Here is a 23,868-nt window from a genome sequence, read left to right as displayed (position 1 = left end):
TACTTTTTCACCCTTTAAGCATCAACATCGCTTTCTCCAGGAAGCCCTGACTTGCTTCCTGTGCCTCAGGCAGGGATAGGTGCCCTTGCCCATGAAACCCTGAGCATCACTCCATCATATTACACACTACCCTGACTGTTTTTATCTGTTTGTATTACCTCCTTGAGGTTAAGGACTGTGTCTTCTCTAGCACAGGATCTGGCAAACAGAAGGCACAAAATAAACTCTTGTTAAATGGATAAGTGAATAAATGAGAACACAAGATTCTGACAGGAGAAAACAGGGAAGTGGGAGGCAGCTGTTTAAGCACTGGCTGGAGGAAGTAGCATGCATAGCACACAAAGGGCCACGGAATGATTCAGCTTTATCTAGAATGTAAGGTATGAGGAGGGAGCAGGGAAGGTAGGCCAGGGCCATTCAGGACAGTCTTGAAAGCTGAGTTAATACATTTGGGACAGGAGAGTGGCAAGCTCGCAGCAGCATTTTAGGAAGACAGCTCTGGCCAGGTGTGCAGGATGGACTGGAGGGGAGAGCCAGCTGGCAGGGAGACTAGTCAGGAGGCTGTTTTGACAGTCCAAGCTTGACATGTAAAGGGTCTAGACAAGAGCAGTGACAAGGGGAAATGAAAGCAAGAAATAAACCACCCAACTCTGTTGGATGGTTTCTTCATGCAGCCTAGGAAATGTCAGCCTCTGCCTGACCCTGGTTAATTAGCATCCTGTGGTTGTCATCTGAGCTGACTGGCCACCGGAGCACTCTGCTCTCTGGAGAAACTGTAGCTGCCATCCTCCGTGAAGCTGTTACTTCGAGGGGGCTAAGTGCTGGTGGGGGGTGGAAGGTAAGTCTAGGAGAGTATTTCCCAAACTAGTAGTCCTGGAACAGTGGTCCACTGTATATTAGTAGTCATCTTGCAAAGAAAAATAAATGAGTTATCTGCTTGGATAACTGTGGGAAACTCCAGACTCAACAAAGGGCAAAGCCACTTCTTTACCCTAATATCTCAAGGGGGCCATATTACACACACACATACCCCCAGTGTTTATCAAACTTAAATGGCATTGGAGCCTTTTTCACGTCATACCCATTCGCAGCTCCTAAAGGAACAGTCACCAAACAGCTGAAAGACTCCGGAATCAAAATTGTTTGCCATGCCTCCTGCAGGATGCGTCTGGACTACACATGTAGAGCACACTGCCTGCATGCCCACCGCCCTTGCGTAGAGAGATGTAACTTCACCCACAGCCTAACCTCATAAGCAGTATAGAAGCTGCTTACAAGCTCTGGCCCTGAAGTCAGTCTGCCTGGATTCAGATCCTAGCTCTACCACTTAACAGTTACCTAGCCTCTCAGTTTCCTTATCTACTCAATGAGGAAAATATTAGAACTGACTTCAGTGGGGTTGTTTGGAGGATTATATTAGTGAGATAAGCCCTGAAAAGCACTTTACACTGTGCCCAGTACATAGTAATCCCTCAATAAATATGAGCTACTCTTTTTCTTATGCAGCCAAGTATTCTATGATGAGAGCCCAAGCCCTCCAACCATAGCTCTGAACTGAGGCAACCTGACGAGGCCTGGTATGAAAAGGCAAGGAAGGGGTCAGATTCTCTTTGGGGAATTAGGACTGGGACACAGGGCTAAATGATTAATGCTAGAGTGAAAGCTGAAAAGATCAAAGAGGGGCCAGGGGGAGGCATAAGAATCACAGCAAAAGCATTTTTGTACAGTCTGCCCCTCATTCTCCGTGCCAAAATTCCCATTTTCTGGTGTCCCCATTTGCCTTTCCTTTATCAGAGAGCTGTCAGGCCCCCAGGTATTTGAAGCCAGTGGTTTCCTGGCTGCAGTACCACTGCTAAAATCTGTTTCTACTTTCAGAACACCTCCAAAATGTGTGGGAGGCTTTCCTTACACCAACACCAATTCTCCAACTCTCTGGACACTGGCAGCATGTCCTACAATTCAATTCAATTCTGACACTAACTACTGGAAATTAGCATCGGGTCTCACAGGTTAAGGGCTCAGTCCCACAAGGCTGCTTTCCATTTCGGATGCCAGTTGCAAGCCTTTGGCCTCCTCTACTTCCGACCAGCTAGCTATAAATTTGGGGTTCCCATGACTCTTCTCAGGTGCAATAATTTGCTAGAACAGCTCATAGAACTACGGAAAGGCCCTTACTTGCAGTTACTGGTTTATTATAAAGGACATTATAAAGGATACATATAAACAGCCAGATAAAGAGGTATGTAGGATGAGGGCCTGAAGGGTCCCAACTGCAGGAGATTCTGTCCCCATGGACGTGGGGGCACCACCCTCCTGGCACGTGAATGCATTCACAAAACTGAAAGCTCTTGGAACTTTGTCATTTAGGGGCTTTTATGGAGGTTTTATCACATAGCCATGATAGATTATTTACTCAATCTCCAGCCCCTCTTCTCTCCTCAGTGGGTAGGGGGAGTGGGATGAAAGTTCCAGGCTTCTAATCAAGATTAGTCTTTCTGGTGACCAGCCCCTATCCTGAAGCTATCCAGGGTCCCACCAAGAGTCACTTCATTAGAACAAAAAAGGATCCTATTACCCTGGAAATTCCAAGGGATTTAGGAGCTCTGTGTCAGAAACAAAAGATGCTGCTATCACCCCCATTACTCAGGAAATTACAAGGGTTTGGGGAGCTCTTTGTCAGAAACTGGAGACAATGATCAAATATGTATTTCTTGTTATGCCACAGGGATCAACTCAGTAAGTATTTATAGACTCTTACTGTATGAGTAAGAAGCTCATGTCAAATCCTCTATGACTACAGGGAACACCACTTCACCGCACCTTTTACCCTCCCTTTATATCTCCTTGCCCTCACCACACACACACCTTTCCAGACACTTACCTTGAACCCAATAGCTTTCACACATTCCAAGGAGAGGCCTTTGGATTTGGAAAACAGAATGATGGAATGGGGGAATAATTCCTTTCCACCTGTACAGCATTTTACAAAGTGCTTTTTTTTAAATAAACAAATTTATTTATTTATTTTTGGCTGCGTTGGGTCTTCGTTGCTGCGCGTGGGATTTCTCTAGTTGCGGCGAGCGGGAGCTACTTTTCGTTGCAGTGCACGGGCTTCTCATTGCAGTGGCTTCTCTTGTTGAGGGGCACGGGCTCTAGGCACACGGGCTTCAGTAGATGTGGCATGCAGGCTCAGTAGTTGTGGCTCTCGGGCTCTAGAGCGCAGGCTCAGTAGTTGGGGCACACGGGCTTAGTTGCTCCACAGCATGTGGGATCTTCCCAGACCAGGGCTTGAACCCGTGTCCCCTGCATTAGCAGGTGGATTCTTAACCACTGAGCCACCAGGGAAGCCCACAAAGTGCTTTTTGTATATTATCTGATTTTGATAATAGCTCTCTGAGGAAGGTATTATTATCCTCATTTTACAGATGAAAAACTAAAGTCTGAAGAACTCAAGTAATAGCTCAAGGTCATACAGCTACATAGGGTAGAATGAGGACCAGAACCTGGCAATTTTGACCTCTAAGCCAGGGACCTATTCACTATACCCTCCAATCTGACCTCCACCTCGACCCAGGACTTAGGGGTCAGGCCCATACACTCGAGAATCACAGTCTTGATCTGACTGAGAACTTGTCTCTGAGTTCTGTGGATTTGTGGGTAGGCAGCACCCCAAATACCTAGCTTGCCTCTGGAAGTGACTTTTGAGAGGAAGTGAGCTGGCAAGGGCATTCAGGGATGCCAGGAGCAAAGTCTTGGATCAGAGCTGCTCTTCCCACTCTTGTCATATGCTCTCCTCTGGGGAGATCCCCAGCAGCTGTGATATAGTTGGCTTCAATATTCTGCCCTGATGTGGTCTGACAGCAGCTAAAAGGCTAGAGTGGGAAGATACTAAGACTGAAAATCCCTCAGTGGAAATGTGGTTTCTTGTTACTATCCTTCATGGTCCCATGGTATGCTGGGGACTCAGCAAGTCTCGGGCACCACGATTATCTCATAGGTTTTGAGTCTCATTCATTAGCCATGGTATGAGGCATCTTATCCTTCTCTAGCCTCCAGAGACGGCCTGAACTTAAGCACGCTCAGGCAGATGATGGGTATCTGTTGCCTTGGTTTTCCTCTTTAGACCTGTCCCTCCTCTCCTCCTGCAATGGGAACCAGTTTCTTCTCACTGATGAACCAGCTTCTGAATCCTGGGACTCACTTCACCTCTTCTTTCCCCTCTTCTCATCACAGAATCAGAGGGTACCCCCAAATCCCCCATGTTTTATCTTCCAAATTCTAGGACCTACAATTTCTTCATTACAAGGGGGAAAAGATGTATTCCTTCTCATTCCCCTTATCCTGTGGGGATGAGAAGGCAGGTTGTTTCAGCCCTCATTCTACCCTATCCAAATTGCTACCCTTCCCAGCTCCACCTCAGCTGTCAAAGCCTGAGACAGCACACAGACTAAGGGAACCACACAAAGTACCCCCCCGGGGACATGGAGGAAAGCTCCAAGTGTTTTTAGTTTCTCCCAACACACACACACACACACACACACACACACATACACACACACTCACCTCTCTCTCTCTCTCATTTCCCCCCAACCTTTCCCTTTTTCCCTATCTCTCTCTCCCTCCCCCACTCTCCCTTTTTCTCCCTCACTCTCCTTCCTTCTATCCAAGAAGATGTTAATGGAGTTGTCCATTAAATGCAGCAGCTGCCAGAGTGCTAGGCTGACTGGGCAGAGGGCCTGAGCCCATTTATTCCAAACTACAACCCCCATCACATATCTCAGGTTTTTATCTTTTCATTTCCACATTGTGCCTCAGCCAGCTCGCTGAGTGCCAACTCCCTGTCTGAGAGCCCACATGCTTCCCTAGAGCACACACTGATGCCTGCCTGTCCACCAGCCACAGAAGCAGTGCATGGAGACGTGGGAGGGAGGATAGAAGAAAGGATAAATCAGCACACATCTCCCAAAGCCCAACCATGTCCAAGGAAATGTTGCTTAGAAAGTCTCAATTGTGGGGAACTTCCCTGGCGGTCCAGTGTTAAGACTTTGCCTTCCAACGCAGGGGGTGCGGGTTCGATCCCTGGTGGGGGAGCTAAGATAACACATGCCTCGTGGCAAAAAAAACAAAACATAAAACAGAAGTAATACTGTAACAAATTCAATAAAGACTTTAAAAATGGTCCACATAAGGGGACTTCCCTGGTGGCACAGAGGTTAAGGGTCCACCTGCCAATGCAGGGGACACAGGTTCAATCCCTGGTCTGGGAAGATCCCACATGCCACTGATCAACTAAGCCCATGCACCACAACTACTGAGCCTGCTCTCTAGAGCCCACGTGCCACAACTACTGAGCCTGCATGCCACAACTACTGAAACCCACGCGCCTAGAGCCCATGCTCCACAACAAGAGAAGCCACCGCAATAAGAAGCCCGCACACCGCAACAAAGAGTAGCCCCTGCGCTCCGCAACTAGAGAAAGCCCATGAGCAGCAATGAAGACCCAACACAGCCAAAAATAAATAAATAAATTTATTTGTAAAAAAATAGTCCACATAAAAGAATCTTAAAAAAGAAAGCCTCAATTGTGGAATCTTTCTCTGGCATTTATCTATAATTGTGACAATTTATTACAATGTCACAAAGTCTAAAAACCACTCTCAAGAAGACCATAGCCTGTTTCTGAAGAAACAGGAGACCAGTATCCACCTGTCATTGTTATCTGGTGCCTACCCTGACCTCCACTATGAGTTACTAGAAAGTCATATACTTTACCAGCTATTTAGAATAAAGACAACAAAACAATAATTTTTTTTTTTTTTTTGGCAAAGCCATGCGACTTATGGGATTAGTTCCCTGACCAGGGATTGAACCCGTGCCTCCTGCAATGGAAACATGGAGTCCTAACCACTGGACTGCCAGGGAATTCCCAAAACAATAACTTTATAGTATAGGAAAATCCTAGAGTATCAGCTGTGTACAGTCTGGCAAATTGTGGGAACACAGCTTGATCAAAGAATGGAACTCTGGCTTAGCATGGGACTCTGCCTTCAGTTCTTGGTTCTTCCTGCTTCTCCTAGCTTTATCTTCTAGACAGACTCTTTTTTTGTTGTTTTAATTAATTAATTAATTAATTTACTTATGGCTGTGTTGGGTCTTTGTTGCTGTGCATGGGCTTTCTCTAGTTGTGGTGAGCAGTGGCTACTCTTTGTTGCGGTGAGCAGGCTTCTCATTGCGGTGGCTTCTCTTGTTGTGGAGCATGGGCTCCAGGCGTGTGGGCTTCAGTTGTTGCAGCATGTGGGCTCAGCAGTTGTGGCTCATGGGCTCTAGGTTGCAGGCTCAGTAGTTGTGGCGCACGGGCTTAGTTGCTCCGCGGCATATGGGATCTTCCCGGACCAAGGCTCAAACCCATGTCCCCTACATTGGCAGGTGGATTCTTAACCACTGTACCACCAGGGAAGTCCCCCAGCTTTATCTTTGACCTGTGATTCTCAGAGAAGCCATTCCACAAATATTAACTGAGTGCTACTATCTGCCAGCCTGCTCCTGCTGGTATAGCCCTTGAGTTCATGGCACGACTGACTCCTCCTTGTGGTTCTCTGACACCCCTATCCAGCTGGTTCCCTGGACACTATGACCAGAAGCTCCTCAAACCAGCTGGACTGATTTGATCCTTTCTTGAGCTGAGTGTGCTTTCTTCACACCTGAGTCTAGAAAGCACTATTCACAACTGACTACTTCACCCATAATTTGTCTTTCATAAGCAATTTCATTTGAACAAGCTAGATGTACTCCATAGTCAAAGAGAAGAATAGACAATGCATGCTGTAAAGGACACATGTTCCTCCCCAAGCATCAGTTCCTTAAGGAAGTCTCTCCATCCCCTAGCTTTTCTAAGACTGGAGGGGTAAGATCCTCCCCCCAACCTCAGGGGTAAGAACAGGATCCAGGACTAGCCCATCAGATTATTCCACACCTCTGCACACAGCAACTAGTTCAGAGAAGGTCATATGACTTAAGACCACACCAATTACAGTCTTCTCTGCACTTTTGTAGGAGTTCTGGGAAAGGTACATACTCTTTCCCTCTGGAATGGTGAGTTCTAAGGGTAGCACTGGTTTGGAGCTGCTGGTGGCCATCTGGCTGCCATGTGTGGAGAGCCTATCTAAGAATGAAACAATATAGCAGCAAACAAAACCAAGTGATGGTAATAATCTACACCTTCATGCAGCATCTGAACTCATGGATTTAGTCTTCCTGAAGCAAGTCTACTCTTCGTTGGAGATGTTTGAGAAGAAAGCAGATACCTGCCTTTCAGTTGTCTGATATAAGGTCCTCATGCTACCTCTATTTTATTCCCTCCCACAAAATATGTTGGGAGAAAAGTTATGGAAATGAGTAGGAGTTGCCCAAAATTCCCCCTTTCATCTCTAAATCTAAACACAAGATCTCTTGAGAAGAAGAATCAGGAGCCACTCTCATTCTCCTGTGAGGCAACTAAGTACTTATTAAAGAGGTTAGGGATATTTGAGGCATGTCCCTAAATCTTTGAGAGCATCTGGACAAGCATTTACTGTGCTCTCTCACACATATTTCCTAGCGCCACTATCAAAATAGATGGGCCAAGGTGGGTCAGTGGAATGCCATGACCCAGAGGCATGTCAGGAGAGAGTTCTCTGCCCCTTCACCTACTCCATCCCTTCCTATCCCCACTGTTAGAGATAAGGAAGTTAAGCTCTAAGAGGTAACTAGAAGCAGGAAGAAATTATCTGGTGGAGGCTTTCTTGGGATAATGTTAGAATCCACCCTCATTCTCCTAAGATGGAGCCAGTCCCAAATTTCAGAGGCTCTGATGATGAAGCCTGCACTCAGAGAGGAAAGCAGGAGGCAGAAAAGGAAGAGAGAGGGAAAACAAAGGGAACTATTACAAAAAAAGAATGAAAAAGAATCTCCTAAGAACAAAAAAGCATCATGAAAAAGCCAATAGACTGAGCAAAACATAGCAGAGAGGGGACAGTTCCCGAGTATCTAAATCACTCCATCAAAGCAGAGAGTTCCCTGGGCAGGTGCTGGGCTTCTCCTTTCAGAGAACTCTGGACCCTGCTGAGGAAAGTGTAGAGCCTGGCTGGCTCTCAATCAATGCATAGACCTGCCCAGTTGACTCTGCTGTCTAGTCATGGCTCAGGGATTCTTGAAGTCAAGATGCTTCCATAATTGGTTAAGCCCATGTGGAATCTCAGTCTGTGGCTCTGTGCTAACAAGGCTATTTAAACCCTTGCTGGCAAGAAAAGCACAGCTGTCCACCAGATGCCTGCTGAAGAAGCCATCTATTGCTAGAAGAACACATCCTCATCTTCTTTCTCTGTGGACCTTTATTCCTCCACACTTTTTGGACACAGAAATAAGGGCTGTTTTTCCCAATATTCATTATCATTGGGCATTAATCACCATCACTATACTCACAAAGCATTATAGAGTCATTTAGGTTGCTCAGTACTCTACCACTTGGGAGAAGTGCTGCCTTAAGTTGGGTTCCCCAGAAGCATAGCCTGAGACAGGATTCAGGTCATGTGATTTGTTGAGGTCTGCCCTCAGGAGAAAGAGAATGAAGGAAGCAGGAAATGGTAAGAAAGGTGGATGTGGTCACAGCTTTGTATTTGGCCTCAGCCTGATCCTACGGGACAATTCAGGAGCATGAATGGCACCAAAAAATTGATCCTTCTTTGGGGTAAAGAAATGATCCTTCCTCAAGGCCTTTGTACCTCCTTGTCTGAAAGCTATAGGGGCTACAGAAGGTGTCTCCCATCCACCATGAGCAATTTTCTGGAGAAGGGGGCATCTGTGAGCCACTGGAACTCAATACAGCAGCTAGGAAAATGGATACACTGATGTGGTAAGGGAATTTTGGCAGGGTACCAACAGCATCTATTAGAGCTACTGTATTAGTCAGCTCTGGCTGCCTTAAGAAAATACCATAGAGTAAGTGGCTTAAATTTATTTCCCACAGTCTGGAGGCTGGAAGTCTGAGGCCAGGGCACCAGTGTGGTTGGGTTCTTACATGGGCTTTCTTCCTGTGGCCGCTTTCTTCCTGTGGCCGCTTTCTTGCTGTGTGCCCACATGGGGTGGGGGAATGGGAGAGTGGGGTAGGGTAGGTAGCAAGTCCTCTGATGTCTCCTCTTATAAGAATACTAATTCCATCGTGAGAGTCCCACCCTTATAACTTCATCTAAACCTAAGTACCTCCCGAAGACCCTTCTCCAAATACCATCACATTGGGGGTTAGGGCTTTTAACATATGCATTTTAGGGGGACAAAATTCAATCCATAGCAGCTATCATTTCATAAACAGTTTCCCTGTTTACGAGACAACTGTTAGCCAGATTTGTTCAATGAGAACTACTTCCCTTGCACCTAAATTCTTCTGGAATCCCATTTGTTGTCTGATGCAGAAAAGACCAGTTAGACCCCAACTAGCTGAGCTGGGCCTGGGATGTCCCAACAGTTTCTCTCTTCTCCATCTCAGCAGGCACCTCTTCTCGCTCTGGGAAAGTCAGGCTGTGATTATTTGCAAGCCTCAGCCCTTGGTAAGTATTCTGTAGGTGACAGCAGAGGCGTCTGGGTGCAGTCCTATCCAGCTCAAGCTTTGAAGCTCCAAAGCAGAGCCATTAACATTCTCTTCAGCCTCAGACAGTTCTCTTCAGCCCTTGTTAGTCTCATTTTCTTCCCTCTCAACTTTTTCATCAAGAGCAGCAGCTTCCTTTTTGCTAGAACTATTTCTTCTCTTCAAAGAGCTCTGGGCTCCAGGGAGGCCTGTGGCCAAGAGACTTGCCAGACACCTCTCGATTTTCAATGAAGAGCACACTGTGCCACCTGCTCTGTAGCTAATAATGCAAGCACCTCAACTCCCCTCAGTTCAGGATTGAGGAAAGGACCAGTCAGGAGGACACCTTCCCTCTGGCTTCCTGGGCTGTCTGCAGTGGTTAGGCCGTGGGTTATGGAGGCTATCCTGAGTCCCCCAATCCACCCCTACTTCTGGATTTGGGTTATTTAGATAGGGGAAGTCAGGGAGGAGAGACACAGGCCCTGCCCTCAGAAAGTAGAAATCTATCCACTGCCCGCCCATCTTCCATTCTGAAGCCTTTTTCCATTCACAGGGGAGGAGGTAGGAGGACTCTCCCTTTCACAGACGGGGTCCTGTAGGCCTGAAAGGGGCAGAAGAAAGTTCTCAATGAGAGTGCCATTAATGCCTCCATAATTTATTAAGAGCTGTCAAATACTTAGCTGTGTGGTAGATTCTTAGAAAATAGGAAGAAGCAATCTCAGGGAAGCTTTTAAATTCTACTACTGGCCCCAAAGTAAATTTCTTAGGCAATCTACAGATTTTAGTAAGAGGGACTCCAGTGCCTGCAATTCAGACAGAGAAGGAGTCAGGCAGAGGGTAATTCAGCTTCATTGTCCAAACTTTCCTCTTAAGCCTGCCCTTTTCCATCAAGAGCCACTGGTTGTATTCCTGTGTCCTCACCAAGGTTTTTGAGGGGTGAGGGGATTGTGTCATATTCTCCCACTGCCCAGGACTTGATTCTGTCAACTCTGTAGCTTTCCTTCTCTTATGCCCTATAGCTATCTCAGGCATACAAGCACTCACTCCTTACAATTGCTTCTGCAGTGATTCCAGAGAGGCACATGAAAACAACTTTCCCAGGATCACATTTTACCAAACTCCTCTGCAGACTGAACAACACCTATGACAATGGGGTACAATCATTTGTATTCATTTCCCTGTCCCTTCTGCCCGCAGAGCTGGGCCTAGCATCACCCAGCACACCTGCCCAGGTGGGCCCAGAGGTACACAGAGAAGGACTGCTACTCCATCTGCTGGTTTGACAGCAGCCCTGGGTTGCAGCCTTTCAACTCCTTGTAAGGCAGGCTCTGGTGCTGAACCAGGAGACCAAAATATCTTTTTGTCATGATAGAGAAAAGATATTCAGACATTTTGTCAAAAGTGATGACATTTACCCCTCCCACCTTAAACCTACAGACAGACACAGATAGAGCTGGAAAACACAGAACCAAGGATTATTGATCTAACAGGACCTGTCTCTGCTCTGGGCAACCATTGTTTTGGGGCTATAATAGGGACCTGAATATAACAAGAAGACAGCTCCAAACCAAAGTGGAGGTAGGAAGGGTTAGGATGGGGTTTAGAAAAACACTGATGATATTGGGCCTTTTCTTTTCTTCTTTCCATCAAGCCCTTCATCTCTACTTGCCTTTTTTGTAAAAAATTCTTCATTGGCAGATTATTTCCCCAGGGCCTGTCCATCCAGAGTCATCTTTATGCTCACAATTTCTTATTTACCTACCCTTAGCGAGGCAAGGAAAGGATGGGGGTCCATTTTATAGATGAGGATAATTAAGTTTCCTCAACAGAAGAGAGGAGAAAATGATATTATCTGCCCTTACACAGAAATGAATTACTTAGTTCCTGAAATCCCTGTTCAATGACAGTAAGTACACAGTGCTATTTGGAAGTTTCAACAGAGGCTCCACTATGTCATATCCATGTGATACAAAAGTGAGGTGTTGGGCTTCCCTGGTGGCGCAGTGGTTAAGAGTCCGCCTGTTGATGCAGGGGACACAGGTTCGTGCCCCGGTCCGGGAAGATCCCACATGCCGCGGAACAGCTGGGCCCGTGAGCCATGGTCGCTGAGCCTGCGTGTCTGGAGCCTGTGCTCCGCAACGGGAGAGGTCACAACAGTGAGAGGCCCACATACCACAAAAAAAGAAAAAAAAAAGTGAGGTGTCAGCAAAGATGCAAGTTTTCATAGAAAAGCGTTGAAAAACAGTGATGAAACGCTAAAATCTTCACCCATATTAAGAAGCTGTTGGATATTAAGAGAAATTTTTTGGAAAAAAATTTATTTGGTGAGAAGCATTGGTATGCTGTGGGTTCCCCCTCCAAAGAAAGAATGGTGCCTACATTTCACCACAAGCCTACTGAGAAGAGCTTCAAGGGGAACCCTCAGAGAGCTTGATATGTGTCTCGTGCAGTTAGAGGGGCAGAATAGACTAATTTCTGATTCCAGCTCAAGAAATGTAGGGGCCATTGTATGGGCTAGCAGCTGCTTAACAATGTTGGGATTGCCCATAGTCTCAGAGCTTGTGTGAGCAAAAAAAATGGTTTCTCACAGAGAAACTGGAAATGGACTGTTGATTTATTAGGGGCTATAGAGGAAGAAAGCAACTGACAGAGGAAAGTGTACTTGCCCAGGTCAAGTGTGTGTGTGCGTATATGGAGGGGAGTACAGATCTCTGAAGAACCCACAAAAGTGCCCCAGGAGAAAGCTAAATTTAAACATTGGCCATTCCTGGAGAACACAAAGCCAGCTTCAACAACATGAGACAAGTACAATATTTCCTGCTCTCTCATACTTCCTTGCTCTAATCCTGGAAGGATCAGAAACTTCAGAAAAGAAAGAAGGACCACACCCCGCTTTTCACTTGTAGCAAACCCAAGATGAAGGAGGACAAATAGCTTAAAGCTGAAAAACTTTGGAAACAGTGACAATACCTGGGCTCAACATATTAAGTACCTAACTGAGATCATGTTTTATTACATAAAGCGACTGGAGGGCTTCCTAATGCCTGCAAGAAAAGCATTTGTCCAGGAATGGAGTTAGGACCATCACTACTGAGCAAGTTTAAAGGAACAGTGGGAGCCAAAAACAAAGTTCTTTTTTTTATGATTACACCCCATGAGTCCTGCTTATCATTGTTCTAGTTACAACTGTAAAAGTTAATCCTCAACCTTTATTTTAAAAAGTAATAAAAATACCACCAAAGGGGTCATAACAAGAGGAGCTGTTGTCAGAGCTAATGGTTCTCCTTGGCTTAATAGCACTCTAATGTCCTTGTGCAAAATGAGGCCTATGGATTTAAGCTCTGCCACTTCTCCCTGTTTTTCTTAATTTCCCAAAGCATCCTCTATTCTTTCCTCCTGTTACCCTGCAGTACTACTAGTTTTGAGAGAAGCTACTTTTAACAGTGTCCTAAAACCTCCTGTGCTGTTACATTCCTGCCCCATATCCTGCCCCTTGCACCTTGGGCATTCCCAGGGGTAACACGGGGAGTCATAAGTCACCACGACTTATGTAGTCAAAGTCCCTTCCATGGTAACACTTACTGCCACATACACCCACGTACAAAGCACTATAGAAGGAAAATTATATACATGGATTCTCTGCCCTCCAGGAAAGTACAACTTAAGACAGCTAACATTAAACAGATAAGCATAAATAGCAGAAAAGCAGCAGTAAACCAATACATCAATGAACAGCAGGGGAAATGCATGATTGAAGTGGGAAGCAGAGTTGGCCAGTTGATGAACGTTTACTGAATGGCTACTAGGTGTCAGGCATTGGGCTAGGTTCTGGCAATAAAACTGTGAACAGAACAGACACAGTCCCCATGCACATGGAGCTTTCAAAATACTGGAGAAGATAAACACCAAACAAATTTTTACTAAAAGGTGGTTTAATGAATATAAGTGCACAAAACGCTGTTGAAGATAATATGCAGGACCGGTCTGGGCATTAGGAATCTAATCTAGTTTGGGGGTTAAAGAAGCTTGCCTACACAAGTGACATTAAAATATGGGGGGACCCAGGACTTCCCTGGTGGCGCAGTGGTTAAGAATCCACCTGCCAATGCAGGGGACATGGGTTTGAGCCCTGGTCCAGGAAGATCCCACATGCCACGGAACAACTAAGCCCACGAGCCACAACTACTAAGCCCACGTGCCACAACTACTGAAGCCCGCGCGCCTAGAGCCTGTGCTCCGCAACAAGAGAAGCCACCACAATGAGAGGCTCACGCACCACAACGAAGTGTAGCCCCTGCGTGCCACAACTGGAGAAAGCCCATGCGCAGCAACAAAGACCCAACTCAGCCAAAAATAAATAAATTTTAAAAAAAGAAATGGGGGGACCTGAAGGCTAAGTAGGGTTAGACAAATGGCTGGTGGTGAGAATAGGGACCTAGGAAGCAGAAAGGACATGTGGGAAGGCAGAAACAACACAATGAAGGAACTGAGAGAAGGCCTGAGTGGCTAGAATGAATCAATCAAGTGGAAAAGGGGTCGAGGTGAGGAGGTTGAAGGGATCAGCAGAAAGCTGGAGATTTTAAGTGTTGATTAAAAGCAATGCAAGTGAAAATTATAGGATCAAAGATTTGAAGTACTGGAAGGAATTTTAAGGTTATCCAGTCAAACCACTGGGATGATGCTGGAATCCCCTCTGCCTGTTCCCTATCACTAGATCAACATGCATGAAGGCCAGAAAGGACTTGGCATGGGCGGGGGGGGTGTCCACAGGAAGCTGGTATAAGCAGCAAGTGAAGTACTCTTGAAGCCCCAAGGGCTGAGGCAGGAAACTCTCCATTTCCCCAGAGTTTGAGCTGGAGCTGCCTCTCTGGTCAACCTGCCTATTTGTGTGAAGACACCCTCACAGGATTGGCCAAGGAGAAGCGAATGGCAATCATTTGTGTTTATTAACCATAGCTTGGTGAGAGAAGAATTACTTTGAGCAGGTGTCAGGGAAGCTGGTTTGTTCAAGAGTGATTGGCTAGTTTGCATTCATGACAGAGAAACCTATTGTGAAGGGCAGCCTGTGGAAAAGCCAAAGGATGGCAAAGCCAGAGTGCCCACCACCCAGAGGAGCTCTGGACCACTTACTCTGATAGTGGAATTTGTTTGTCATTGTTAGGGCAAATGCTGCTTCTGGTGCTGGAGGCAAGCAAGGAGGCTATTCCTTGATGGTAGACACCAATGAAACACTCATTATTTTTATGGCAGTAATGAAACCTGGCCCCTTTTGCCCTTCATTTTCCTGCTTCTCACTATATGGCAGGGCTGGGTGTGCTTAGGTAGGATCCTGTGTCCATGTCACGATATTCATTAATCAGCATTTAGTGAACACCCCATACTATGAAGAGCCCGGTGGTGGCTCAGGATACAAGAAAGTAGAGGTCTCGGTACTTGAGAGGCTCATAAATCTAGATGAGAAAGGCAGAAACAGGCACCAGATGATAAATCATAGCCTCAGGTACCAAATGGATGTACAGAAGAGAACTAGGTTTATGGAGGACTAGATCACTGTGAAATGCGCTAACCACCAAGCTTTCTGAGCTGGCACTTGTTCTGGGTGTCACATCAGTCGGGTGTGGTGAGGAGGTGGGACAGTGTGGGGTTAGAGGAACAGGGCTAAGCCAGGGGCCTCTGACAAAGGAGCAATGGGAAGTCGCATTTCAAAGGTGAAGAAAATCATGAAAAGCCCTAATGGTAGACTAAGGAGCTTGGAGCTTTGATTTTTATTCTAGAGACAATGAGAAGCCCCTGAGGGTTTCTGGGCAAGAGCTTTAGAACAACTATTCTGATTGGAACGTACAAAATAATTTGAATGGAGAAGAGAGGGGAAAAAATGGAAAGGAAGCCAGTTAGGAGATCAGCATATGACACGATTTAAAATTTTTCTTTTCTTTTTTTACTGAAAGAACTGGATGACAGATATTTCCCTTAACCTCCCATGGAAATTTAAGATAAAGGAAATAAAATTTTGGTTGTAGTGATAGGGGTTTGTGATTTAAAAGACCATTAAGATTACTATAAAAGAGCAAGATAAACCAGCCTCAGAGCAGCATAATGCAGGGAAGTGCTCCAGGCAGACTAGAAAGAGATTCCCCTGGGTTGTAGATGAAGATGGGTTTGTACAACAGGGGGACCCAGACCTTGCTCCTTGGCAGCACCTGAGGAGGGAACACAACCCTAGAGAAGACTGGCCCCATGATACAACTAGGAGACAGGACTCTAAGCTGCAGGATTCATAGCCTCACAAAAGGTTTCTGTGAGTCAAGGAGGAAGATCAGACACTCAGGCCCTGGACCTGAAGGGATGGTGCAAATAATGGCACAGCAGGTGTCTCAGCAATAACCAGCATCTCAAAGCCGCTTCCAATCTCATGGCAAAATATAAGATACTGGAAGCAAAATTCAGATCTGAAGATGAAATATAAATGAGGTTAAATTTCCCACCAGTCAGATGGGATAGGAGCATACAACTGGAGTTTACCTTTATTTAAGCTTATAAATAAATGTGATACTTCCCTTACACCTGAATTTATAAACTGAGAGTCATACCTGATATAACTTCTACAGTTCAAGTGTGGAAAGATGTCACCTAGATTAGAATGACTGCAGCGAGAAGACAAAGGCATACAAGTCCTAGAGATATTATGCAGGAAGAAAGAACAGGACTTACTCTGCCCAGAATCTACAGAAAATCCCAGGACACAGTGAGAACGCAGGAAATTTCTCCTTGCCTCTGTCGCTCTCTACCCTTAGGCATCTTTATAGGGGACTCAAGTAAACGCTTTGTGAGTTAGTCTTAGCATTCACAAATTACGATGAAATGTAACTTAAAAAAGCTTTGTTCTCTCTCAAGGCTTTATGTTAGTGCTCAGGTGGAGAGGGTAATTTTTTTAAAAAAAGGATGAGATTTTTCATTGAGTTTCCACTTGGTGTCAGATATGGTGGGTACTAGCAATACCTACATTAATAAAACTCTGTTCTTGTCCTTAAGATGCTCACAGTCTAGTGGGAGGGACGAATATGCTGATTAACTCCCATGTGTGTGTCATAACAAGACTGTGAATAAATATTCTAGAAGCACAGAGGATCAAGTGACAAGCTCCGTCTCAGGAAGCCAGAGAAGGCTTTAGAGAGAAGGTGAGATTTAAGAGGGTTTTACTGGATAAGTAGGAGCTCGACATTTAGACAAGAAATAGAAGAGCTTGTCAAATAGTGGGAAAGGTATATACAAGGCATGGAGGCATAAAGAAACAGTGAGTTTGCAGTGGGGGAGTGGGAGATTACACTCAGTGAAAAAGATGTTCTGCCTGGAATTGGCCCCTACAATCTTTAACCAAGGCTACCCATATGATCAACACATTCACCTCAAAAGAACTTCTGAGATACACCAAAGAGAAGTCACATGTCACCTGGTGTATGGCCCTGTGCTGGAGACTACACAAAGGGATACAGACACTTAACTACCCACTGAGAACCTAATAGCCTCAGGCAAAACTTCATTTTTCTCTCTGTTTTTCTCTTTGAAGTCTTCTCACTGAAAATACTAGGATGTTTTCCTTCCTCAATAATATCCAACCTCAATAATATCCAACCTCATAGTCTTCATCTATCAAATGAGGAAATTTCAGATAAAACACTTCAGTTTAAAACCCATCTTCCAGAAACCTGGATAAAGCCTGACGACTTAGAGGGGCACATCACACTGCTCAGCTTCAAGCTTTCTGTCCCAGGGGTCACTTCTATTTAGGCCCTACTCCTTCCCCCTCTTTAGCCCTGAAGACTCAGGCAGGGTGGAAGAGGGCTACGCCTGCCTACTATCCATTGTAACTTTGAAACAGGAGGGAAGGGGGCAGAGCACAACCTTTAAAAGAAAGACGTAGACATTGAGGATACGACAAACACTGGTTAGAACCGGTTAGGTCCAAGATGGTGAAGATTCGACTTCCAGTAGACCTTGAGCCTCATTATACACTCATTGTAATATATCAGCAAGCTAAATGACACACCCACAGGTGCCATGACAGTTCCGACACCAACCATAAAAGGCCAAAAAGTGTGCCGTGGCCCAATTCCTGGAAATCTCTGCCCCTTCTCCAAAATAGTTGGAATAATCCTCCCACCCATTAGCCTATGAAATTATCCAGCCCATAAAAACTAACCAACCCATATTTTCGTGCCTCTCATCTTCTCTCTGTCTGTGGACTGTGTTTCTCCCAGGGCTGCTCTTGCCTTTTGAGGTGGATCACATTCTGTCTATGAAATCTATAGCTCTCTAAATAAATCCATTTCTTACCTATCACTTTGCCTCTTGCTGAATTCCTTCTATGCTGAGACATAACGAACCTGAGCTTCATTAAGTCCTAAGACCAGCTGTGCAATCTTAATTAAAAGACAGTGAGTTCGAATCCCAGTCCGTGGGTTCAACTCCCAATCTGGGTTTTGGTTGGGTTCGAGTCCCATCTTAGTTGTGCGGTTTCAACTTCATGTAAAATAATGGCACAAGAAGAAAATACCCCCAAAAAATTTAATAGAGTTTTTCCCTAATAATGTGCCTCAAGATTTATTGAGACATCTGAATCTCATTTTCAGCACATTAATGGTCTCGATTGCAAATGTACAAGTTATATATTTTGTGATGTATTTCTAATAGAATTCAGGGATCAGGGAAGAAAAGATATTATTATTGATAGATTCTTTGAGGGTGAAGGGAGGGTCTTAGAAAACTGACTTCAACTTAAAAAAGAAAGATAATTTGGTTTTACTTTTCAAATAAAAAGTGTGTTTGATTTTGAAAAACAATCATCCCGACTCACATTTTTGTGTTTAACAACCACCTTGAAATTGGTCTGCTTCAGAGGACAGCATGATTCTGGGCTACCTTAGCATGAATGATTTATGACACTCATGAACTTGGCAACTACATCAGTTTTTCTAAAGCTGGCACCCAACACCACCTGCATGTTAAGTGAAGATTGATGATTTTTAAAGCTCACCCCATTATGCAGAGGTACATGAATTGTCTTATATGTGCAGTCTATAACTCCCAAGACAGATAAGGAGGCAGCTATGTCACAAAATTTATGGCTCTTTCCTGCTAAAGCTGAAGTTTTGGAGAAAAACTAAAGTAATAACTGGACCTTTGGAGAAAAATAGCTTTAGCTAATCATTACACCCCCAAATGATGAACCAGCTATAGCCTACCGCTATATCTTACAGGAACAAAGAGGCTAATGGTGAAAGTCGCTTTAATCACAGCAATGAACTATGTCTATGTTTTGAACACTGCAGTAATAGACAGAACCTAAGTGACTCTTTGGAAATATCAAGTACTCTGTCAGTTTAATTTATTCCCCAGTTTGGTGTCTGAGACCTCTTGCTGATCAAGTGGCCCAGTCAGACCCACAGACATGGACTTCAGAGAAGAGAATTCAATACCCTGGTGTGCCCAGTGGCAGAGAATTCAATACCTGTGTGCTCCCTCAAAGTGAAGAAAAGCAAATGCTGGTTTAGGTTCTGAAATGAAGCTTGTTTTCTGAGATTCTTTAGAAATGCAGCAAATCTCTCCACATACCCTGCAAAATAGTAGAAGCAAAGAGGATTAAGTGGAATAAACTTATGAATCTCAAGAAAGAATAAGATTATATAGACCACCATTAAAAATGACAAGTATATGAGACCAGGTTGACAAGTATATATTTTTAGAAAAGATAACTAAGCATAAAAAGCAGAACACAAAATGGCAAGCACACATGCCAACTGGAAGAACACAAAGTGACAGAAAAAATGGTGTTTCCAGCCTAGAGATTTTCAGTAATATAAAGCTAAGTGAAAAACAATGAAATTCTAAATAATTTATTTTCAAATATCCCTATAAATCAGGAAATAGACACATATGCACGGCTGCTAACGGCCCTGAATCCAAGAAGCACCCATCCCTCTCTCCTCTGCAGAGCTCAAAACAGTGGCACACTCTCCATGGCCTTTGAGAGTATAGAACACCAGCACTCAAATACCTAAGGTAACATAAGAAAGCTGAAGACGCAAAAAGTCTCCAAGTAAGGGTAGGAAAATTATTTGGAAAAAAAGATTGTGGGGAACCCACTTCCAACTTAAATGACTTATTAATAAGTCACTTGATTTTTGAAACGTGCCTGGGATTTGTCCAGTTCTGACTTTGGGCTCTGATAATGCCTTCGGGCTGCTTGTCTCAATGTGGTTGCTCTAACTCACGGAAATGATGCTCCACTCACAAAATAGTGCCCTAGGGAAAGAGAGCAATATCAAAGAACTACAAATTATGCATCAGGAAAAGTGAAGCCTCTTTGGCTACTGGGAGTATGTATATCTAAAAACAGGGAAGATGCACAGAGAAGACCTGTATTTGGGTTCAGGGACTCAGTTACTACTTCTCATTAAGTTACCTGTAGACACTTGATCACACAAACACAGGTGCTGTTCTCCAGGGCTTTGGTGCTGGTGTTGTATTGGCTGCCTTTAATCCTGAGAGCAGCCTCCCCAGCTTAGGCCAGGGAGCTGTGCTATAAATGGAATGATAGAGAAGTGGGCAAGCACCATACACACACACACACACACACACACACACACACACACACACACACACACACATCCTGGCACAACAGCCCAGAGTAAACCAGACTTCCTCTGGGAAGTCATGGAAAGCTGCAGAGGGCACACGCAGGGTAGCCTCATCCACAGCCTCTGTGGAGTCACGTTTGCACTTTGACAGGCTTAGAAACAGTTCATTAGTCTACGGTGAAAGACAGGTGTTCATGAGACCCACAGCAGCTATCATGCTCACAGATTCTCCCTTTCCCCTGAAGAAGGGGGTCACAGGGCTCCTTCTAGGTGAACCAGCTTTCTTCACATCATGCCACACACAGTCACCACTCCCACCCCCACCCCAACCTCTAGTTCAATAAAACAAAGAATTGGCACCTAAACCAAAGGCCTATGAGCTGACCCAGTGACCCTTGAAACAACGTGCTACTTTTCTGTGCCTTTACTCTGCCCAATAAAGTCACTCCATAACGATGGTGTACTTCAAGCCACACAGAAAGGTAGCAAGGGTAGTACAAGCAGCCCTGGGGATACATTAGAGTACAGGAAGAAAGTATTCAAATGTATTTATATTTATTTTTTCCATTTTTATATATGTTTAATAATAGTACTATATACATAGCTTCTAAGTACATAAATATACACATAATGGAGGTGTGTGCTCAATTTTTTTTTTTTTAATTTTTTGGCCACACCACACAGCATGCGGGATCTTAGTTCCTTTACCAGGGATTGAACCCGAGGCCCCTACAGTGGAAGTGTGCAGTCTTAACCACTGGACTGCCAGGGAAGTCTCTCAAATATTTTTCTAATAGGATGTGTAATGAAAAAATGTGGTGACCAGAAGACACCATGTTACTTGGGGTGTTTCTAAACAAGGTGTGGTCCTTAATCCCCACCCCTATCAGAATCTCCTGTGGAACCTATTAAACATGCAGATTACTTGACCCACCTCAGACCTACAGGACCTAAATCTCTCGGGCTGGTATGCTTAAAGAGCTTCCCAGTAATTCTGATGCCTACTGAAATGTAGGAACTACTGCAATAGAAGAATTAGAGAAGCAGACATAAAGAAGCTGAGCCATGGAAAGGGCAGAGTCAGTGCAGAGGGGAACATCAGAAGCCTGATAACAAGTCACTACAGCCAGGTCCTGCTGGGGCCTGACCAAGGAGGAGGAGCCACCCAACTTGTTCTGCCAGAACTCTGGTTCTATGGGTATTGAGACGATGCCTGTACTTCTTCCAACTAGCCTTCAATTAAATCCTCATCACCTAAGGAAGCCTGGGTACCTCCTCTCCTGACAGCTGGGGAGCCGAGGTGGGGAACCTTAGAAACCAAAAGCCCCTCACATAGAGAGAGGATGCAATCCAGGAGATCTGAAAAGATAGCTGATATAATTTCACTAATTGTGTACCTTAAAGAGTAAGGTTGAGACAGGAGGAAGCGGGTATATGAGCCAGAGTTGTCTGTAAGCATTTGAAAAACTGTACTGATTGACCATTTAGCCTGAAATCATGTGGGTGATTTCTAAAAAGCATACCAAGTAAAAATGGAGGCTGTAGAACAGAAACTAACACTGTCTGTGTGACCTTGGGCAACTCACTGATTCTCTCAGTTCCTCATCTATTAAATAAAAGGTTAGATTTTAAGTGATATCTAAAGACCTTTCTGTGTTTCTGGAACCCAAGTTCAGGCTCAAGTCCTAGTTCAGGGTTGCTTCCGCTATAACATTCTGATCAAGAATAAATTAAAATTCTGGCCCTTTAAATGAAAGCATTCAGAAAACACTCCTGCATCCTTAAGAATTAATTATTAAATGGGTCTTCATAAAGAGCAAATCTCTGCTTTTGTCAGTCCTACGCCCTCCCCAAATAGGTACCTCACACACAGCTCTTTGGACCTATCCAATAGCCGACTGTTTTCCAAACCTGAATGAAAATCCGAGTGAGGTTAACTGACTGATTTTTACCCTGTGCAATGAGACTGCATTATCACTGGAATGTAAATATCCAACCTAAACAAAGGGACATCTTATTTTGATTTATTGCTACCTTAGTTTTCTTTCAGGGTCATCCTCTATTTCTCTTTTCTCCTATCAGAAGGAAGGCAGGTTGGTGGGTTACCAGGCATTCCATATAAAATGAAACCTGCTAATTGTCACCAACCCCGGGTACAGAGACATCACCTGACATAATACTTCCTACACTTCACTGGGGCAAGCTCTGTTGAATCAGACTTGAGTGAAGTGACACTGTGTAATGTACTCCAATATAGTATAGCTAATGCCCAAATGGAAAAGTGGGAACTGTCTCCTGAAATCTGCTGCAGGTACATAAAAAATTCCAAGGAGAATAAAAATGACAAATCCCTGCAGTATGTCACATTTTATTTCATGAAGATGGAAAGTGCCACAGCATGATATTCATCTCTGGGAAAACTGAATAAAACGTCATCTGAGTCACCACTTTAAAGAGACTGCTTTAAAAATATAAGCTTGATCTTATGTGTTCTATTACAGATTGAACTTTCTTTATAGATGTCTTGGAACCTAAACTACATAAAAATTCTTTTATAACTTTAATTCAATTGCCTAAAATAGCTGCTGTTAATAATGGATTAGGCCAGTGTTACAAAACTCATCTTCTGTATATGTGGAGATAAAAGATCAGACCCAGTTTTGTTATGAGGCAGCAGAGCCTAGTGGTTAGCAGTATAGGTTCTGGAGTCAGACAGTCTGGCTTCAAATCTGGCTTTACCATTCAATTGCCCTGTGACCTATATAACATACTTGACCACTTTAAGCCTCAGTTTCCACATCTGCAAAATGGGAATACCAATAGTATTATTCCCTTGAAACCATTGTTTTGATCATTCCATTAAATAATGTTAGAAAGCATTTAGGACAGTGGGGCACTTAAGTAAACACTTAACAACTATTAGTGATTACTATCTAATGACATTTCCTATTAATGACTGGGAGTTAAATACTTAAAAATTGAAACTGGCTTCCTCTCTCAAAATATGCTAAAATAAAAATTACACGGCAGTAAGAGGCCTGCGTACCTCAAAAAAAAAAAATCATGCCAGTTAGAATATAATTTAAAATATAGTATGCACAGGTATTGGACAGCCACCTGTTCTGTCTGGTAAACATTTACCCACATGCAAATTATGTACCAGCTCCTTTCACTTTCCAGTATGACACTGAAATGACAACAGAGAAATGAAATACAGTGCTGTGTTGTATGATGAATAACTGCATCACCCGGCCGTGGATCTAACCATCCACACTTATTCATTTGCAGCCAGCTCTTTTTGGACTCATGCTTATTTCTTCAAGCCATCCGGCTGTAGGCTATATTAATTTGCAGAACAACCCCAAAACCTGTCCTTCACACTGGCAAATACAATACATGCAGCCCCATTCTCAGACTCCTGCTTTGAATAGTATCTAGAGCTACAACATCCCCCTTGTGGTCATGTTGAGTATTTGCCAGGCTCTTGGGGAAAACACCAGGAACCTCAGTGATATGTGTACCCCCAGAATCATCTCTGACAACCTTTAGCTAACATCATTTGATTCCAGGATTCTTTTGATTAACACTGTGCGGTTTTTAAGTATATGCAACAAGAAGGAAGAAAAGCAAATT

At 44.2% G+C, this 23,868-nt stretch overlaps 1 long non-coding RNA gene across 2 annotated transcripts in view; it reads right to left on the bottom strand.

Moving 5' to 3' along the window:
• The window catches only part of LOC141278161 (uncharacterized), a 133,382-nt gene that overhangs the window by 79,738 nt on the left and 29,776 nt on the right, over positions 1 to 23,868 (bottom strand). For both annotated transcript variants that reach the window (XR_012330479.1, XR_012330478.1), the window contains exon 3: positions 19,107 to 19,211. This is a non-coding gene — a long non-coding RNA (uncharacterized lncRNA). The remainder of the gene's footprint in view (positions 1 to 19,106; positions 19,212 to 23,868) is intronic.

Source organism: Tursiops truncatus, chromosome 3, assembly GCF_011762595.2.
Source record: "Tursiops truncatus isolate mTurTru1 chromosome 3, mTurTru1.mat.Y, whole genome shotgun sequence".
Lineage (NCBI taxonomy): Eukaryota > Metazoa > Chordata > Mammalia > Artiodactyla > Delphinidae > Tursiops > Tursiops truncatus.
The sequence above is the reverse complement of the archived record's forward strand: the minus strand, read 5'-3'. Positions and strand labels throughout refer to the sequence as shown.